The sequence below is a fragment of the Otolemur garnettii genome, unplaced genomic scaffold, assembly GCF_000181295.1.
Source record: "Otolemur garnettii isolate 467f Iridium unplaced genomic scaffold, OtoGar3 scaffold00010, whole genome shotgun sequence".
NCBI classification, from domain to species: domain Eukaryota; kingdom Metazoa; phylum Chordata; class Mammalia; order Primates; family Galagidae; genus Otolemur; species Otolemur garnettii.
Window position 1 is genome coordinate 11,618,392 of NW_003852405.1, and position 5,974 is coordinate 11,624,365.

Genomic DNA, 5,974 nt, shown 5'->3' on the forward strand with positions numbered 1-5,974 from the left:
AGGCCCCCCCACAATGCTCAGTTAATCTTCTATTTTTAGTGAGATGAGGTCTCACTCTTGCTCTGGTTGCAGACCCTCCTCCCATCCAGAGTACCAGGATGACAGTCCTGAGTCACTGCCCAGCCCAGAAAAATTATTTTTCTTTTTAGAAAATAAAAATACAGCAATTTTACAATTCTTTTAATGACAACATGTAATCACCAAATGTCCCTATTCTGGTTCTGCCATTAGATAAAACTCTGTCAATCAGCACTGATTATCTGCAAAAGTTATTACATTCAGTGTACCGTCATTTTTCTTAAGGTGGATCAAAGCCTGGAATCACAGCCATTATACAATCATACGAAAGGATCATATAACAAATTGGACCTGGTTTATCAGCAGCATGTATTAAATCAAACCCAGGCTAAGAACTAGGCCTCCAGGCCCAGGCGTGGTTTTTATGTAGCTTATGTTTAGCCTGCTTGATTATTATCAACTCCGAAGAGCCAGAATATTCACAGCAGAAAAGTTACTCTTCAGAGCCCAAAAGTGGAAAAATCCAAATGTCCATCAACTGACAAGAAGATAAACAAAACGTGGTGTATCCAAATGAAAGAATAGTCCAGACACAAAGAGGAATGAATACGGCTTGATACGTATTGTGAATGGACCAAAAAACACTGAAATACACATTTGAAAAGAGTACATTTTATGTGAATCATATTTCTATAAAATGTTGTCAAATGATAAAGCTGAAAATCAATGCCAGACATGAGTATTTCAGAAGCTTTATACAAAGTATATAATCAACAAAATCTGAGAGCAGCAGAGAAGTCTTAGAGCAGGTAAAAAGTCAGACAAACCGTATACGTCCACACAACGACATAGCTTTTAATGGTGAGAAGGAAAGAGCTATCAAGTCCGGCAAAAACGTGCATAAATCTTACAAGCCTATTAATGAGGGAAAGAAGTTGGTCTGTTTAATTCCATTTATATTAAAAGGCAAAACTCTCAAAAAGACACAACTCCAGAGTCAGTAAACAGAGCAGTGGTTGCCAAAGATTCCAGGAGAGGGCAGATTTGAATAGATGAAATACAGGAATATTTTCGGGCAGTGAAACTATTCTGTAGGATACCGTACTGGTGGATACATGCCATAAAATTCATTTGTCAAAAGCAATGGAACTTTACAGCTCAAAGAGGAAACCTTAATGGGTGCAAAATACAACAAATCGGTTAGGGGATCAAGGAATCCAGGATGTGAATTCCTGTGACAAAATCATTTAACTGTGTTACAAAAGGATGAAATAGCACCAGGGAAGGGAGCAGGGGAAGGCACTGACCAAACGCACTTCAGAAATTAGGGAAGCCTTCAAAACTAAAGAGAAAAGGCGTGTACCTAAGCTTTTTAGTGTATTGACGAAGTTGCTTCTCATCGGGTTTTGGGTTAACAGTTCTAACACTGCCACATGCGTATACTGGAACTGAACAATTACGTAGATGGATGGTGGACAATGGAAACAAGTTCCTCACTATTTGTGTGATAATTTACTAATAAGCAAGAGGAACAGGCTGGAATGATGCACATAGTAATAGGTTAGCATTGGAGACAGCCACGTGAACTCAGGTTCAACATACTATGTACATTATTTGATGTCGTCTATACAGTACAGATGGAGTACACATGGGAACACACACACACACAAGGGTTGATCTATGCACAGAGATCTTTCTGCTCTGGCAGTGGGAAGGCCTAGAAGAATGATAGCCTAGTAGCAATAAGCACATCTAGCATCCAGAGTTTGGTTTCTAATGGAGTAAAAGGAACCAGGGATCCTTGGAAAATGTGTGCATTCCAGAAGTGAGGCAGGGAATGTACTACAGAGAGTGTATCGTAGTGCCAGAAAGTAAGGAAGTGCTAAGATAGACACACACACACACACACGGACACATACAGACATGCACACACACACAAACACACGGACACATACAGACATGCACACACACACATACACACGCGGACACATACAGACATGCACACGCATATACACACACGGACATATACAGACATGCACACACACACATACAGACATGCACACATGCACATACAGACATGCACACACACACGGACACATACAGACATGCACACGCACATACACACGCAGACAGATACAGACATGCACACGCACATACACACGCAGACAGATACAGACATGCACACGCATATACACACACGGACAAATACAGACATGCACACACACACACACATGGACACATACAGACATGCACATGCACATACAGACATGCACACACACACACACGGACACATACAGACATGCACACACGCACATACACACGCAGACACATACAGACATGCACACACATATACACACACGGACACATACAGACATGCACACACACGGACACATACAGACATGCACATGCACACACACATGGACACATACAGACATGCACACACACGGACACATACAGACATGCACATGCACACACACATGGACACATACAGACATGCACACGCACATACACACACGGACACATACAGACATGCACACACGCACATACAGACATGCACACACGCACACATACAGACATGCACACACACACATACAGACATGCACACATGCACATACACATGCACACACACACGGACACATACAGACATGCACACACGCACATACACACGCAGACACATACAGACATGCACACACGCACATACAGACATGCACACATGCACATACACACATGTACACACGCACACACACGCGGACACATACACACATGTACACACGCACACACACGCGGACACATACACACATGTACACACGCACACACATGCGGACACATACACATGTACACACGCACACACACGCGGACACATACAGACATGCACACATACATACATGTACACACACATGCACACACACACACACACAAATGAGGAGATATATCAAAGGGACACAGGAGGTGACTGAAAGAGCTCCCAATGTTTCAATTACTCCATCCCTTCTGTCTATCAAACAAAACCCTACCTTTTCCCCAACCTAGACCAAATTCAACTTTTATAAACTTCTATACCCTCCTCACTCTTCCCTATCACCCCTGATCTTTCTCTTTTCTAAATATGGTCCTTCCCATAGTGGACTTCATTCTAAAATACACAGCCTGGAAAGAGAATAACTTTACAGTGGACAGACCTGACAACTTCTCAGCCAAGTGATCAAGTTCAATATTAACAGTGATGTCATGTTGGACGTAGAATGGAATAGACTAGTGATATGATGCAATGGGCATGGCCCTTTACTCTGAGGTCTTAATACCAAAAATCTTTAACTAGTATAATCCTGAGAAAAACATCGGATAGGCGGCGCCTGTGGCTCAAAGGAGTAGGGCACCGGCCCCTGCCAGAGGTGGTGGGTTCAAACCCAGCCCCGGCCAAACACTGAAAAAAAAAAATCATATAAACTCTAATTAAGGGAGGCCCTACAAAATATTTAACCAGTACTCATCAAAAAATACCTGAACAGTTCTCCTGAAAGATTGTGAAAACAAGGGCAATCTGAAAAACTGTCACGGCCAGCAGGAATCTAAAGAGACCTGCTCCTAATTGTAATGTGGCATACGGGTGTGATCCTGTGACAATCAAAAATATTAGGCAAAAAGTAAGGAAACCCAAATAAAGTATGGACTTTTGTTAATGACCATGGCCCCATCCTGGTTAATTAATTTAATATCTGTACCATAATAATGCAATATGGTACAATAATGGAAATAGAACCTCTCTGCATGACCTTTAAAACCTTTCTGTGCATCTAAAACTACTCTGAAATTGAAAGCCTATTATTAATACAAAATAAAGGACTCATCAAAAGATTATACTGTTAGATTCACTCTTCTGCTACTCACTCCATCATTTTTTGTCAGAATTCCTGCCCAGACTACATCGTGCCTTGGATGGCTGTGGCCCCAATGGAGGACCCGACCCGCTGCCTCCATGCCTGGCTTAGCTGTGAGAGAACGTGCCAAGCTCCTCATAATAGTGGGCCTTTGTTCTCAACCTTTCCAAGGCCTCATAGAGTCTTCTAAAACTCCGCATGTGTAGAGAGCCTCTACTCTGTGGCGTCGGCTCTCCTTTTCTCCTCTCTACACTTCCCAATTCTTACTCCAGACTAAGGAGCAACTCGTTCATTTCCCCACCACCTCCCAGCACATAAGTCCTCCACCATCTTTGCCCCATTCTCTCTCATAACTCGGATTCACGTCTCAAGTTCTTACGGTTTTGGAAAATCCTCCAACAAAAATGAAAAGTTAATCTCCAGAGGATGCCAAAAAATGTAAGCACATTTAAAAACAAGGATAAAAAGGTATTAAAATTGTAATATTCAGTACATACCAGTAACATTTGCTATCTTGTGTATGGTATGTCTTGGAATGGCAGGAGGCAGACATGACTTGAGTAGCACACTTTTCATACCATCTTTCCCTTCTCACAATGTGTATACGTGTTTTTGGCAGCCTCTGTGTTTACATGGTCTTGTTTGCTGAGCAGGATGACTGCAAAATGACTCCTCAGAAACACAATGGTAGGGCTCGCTTCTCAGAAACCAGATGCAGAGAGGGAGGGAATCACATTCTCACCTAGGGACTCATCTTCCCTCAATGACAGAGAGACAAAATGCTTCTTCTGAAGTCGCAACCCACAGAACTGTAATAAAGGGTTGCGGCATTAAGAAGGTTGAGAACCACCGTAAAGCATCAGTCAACCAACTAATGAATAAATAACGATCACCTTTCCCACTGCTGAAAATATATTTTAAAATCTTATTTCTGGGGACACCTAAATCTCTAAGTGAAGGCCTGCAGTTGGGAACCTGATTGGGACGCACCTTATGGAATGCACATAGAATTTTGGTTCTAGGATCCGAAATAATCAGTGGGCATTCAGGTTTTCTTAGACGATAGAGCTACACGTGAAGAATAGGACCAGCTTACACACAAGAAACCAGCTGTGAGTCCTTGGCCAGCAAGCATTATGGGTTTGGCGATTTCTCCCAGAAAGGAGCTATTAGTCTGGTGTGAAAATCTGATCTGTCACAGAATAGTATTTTGAAGAAATAGTGGGTATTTTTCGACCCTTTCACTCATTTTCTGCCTTTCCTCTCCCCAGTGGGTTTATAGCTTCAGCTCAGTGTTGTTTAAACAGAACACAAATAAAAAATAAATTTGAATGTTATGTTTTTATTAATTATTTATGTCCAGGGCAGAAGGACTTGGTGTCAGCCTAGCTCACAGCAATCCTCCTGCCTCAGCCTCCTAGGTAGCTGGGACCACAAGTACCTTCTATGACACTCAGTTAATTTTTCAATTTTTAATAGAGACAGCATATCACTCTTGCTCAGGCTGGTCTTGAACTCCTGAGCTCAAGAATCTACCAACCTTGGCCTCCCAGAGTGCCGGGATTATAGGTGTGAATCACCATGCCCAGCCATAAAGTTGAATTTTAGCTTCTTGGCTTCAAAACCTGAGGTTATACCACATCCTAAGACTTGGGAGAATATGTGATCAGTTGTGATCAGACTGGGAGAATATGTGATCAGAATATGTGATCTCCACTCCCCATCCCACCCATGAAGGATGAAAAACTAGTTACTACAGGGAATCTGAGCAAAGGACCCGAGCTCTGCTATTTCACACCCCTTCACCAGCACCCTGTCTCTGACACATTTGGAGTGTTCCTGGAGGAGCAGAATACGGGTCTTGTGTGGCCCACAGGGGCACAGGAGTGACTGAAGAAAAACACACGCTTTGGGAGTCTTGTCTGTAGGAAATAGAAGCCTATTGTGCTCCGGTGCATGAAACAGTGAGAAGAAAGGACACTGCTCCCCGGATCAGTCACCACAAAGGAATGTGAAAGGGTAAGGCCCAGGGGCCACACCCTCCTGACTGGGGGGCACTCTTTCAATCCTCTAGATTA

At 42.8% G+C, this 5,974-nt stretch overlaps 1 non-coding gene across 1 annotated transcript; it reads right to left on the bottom strand.

Annotated features, from left to right (window-relative positions):
* Positions 1 to 372: 372 nt before the first annotated feature.
* On the bottom strand, positions 373 to 503 carry LOC111723311. Its single transcript, XR_002771882.1, has one exon. It is a non-coding gene; the product is annotated as a small nucleolar RNA SNORA72 (small nucleolar RNA).
* Between the last annotated feature and the right edge of the window lie 5,471 nt (positions 504 to 5,974).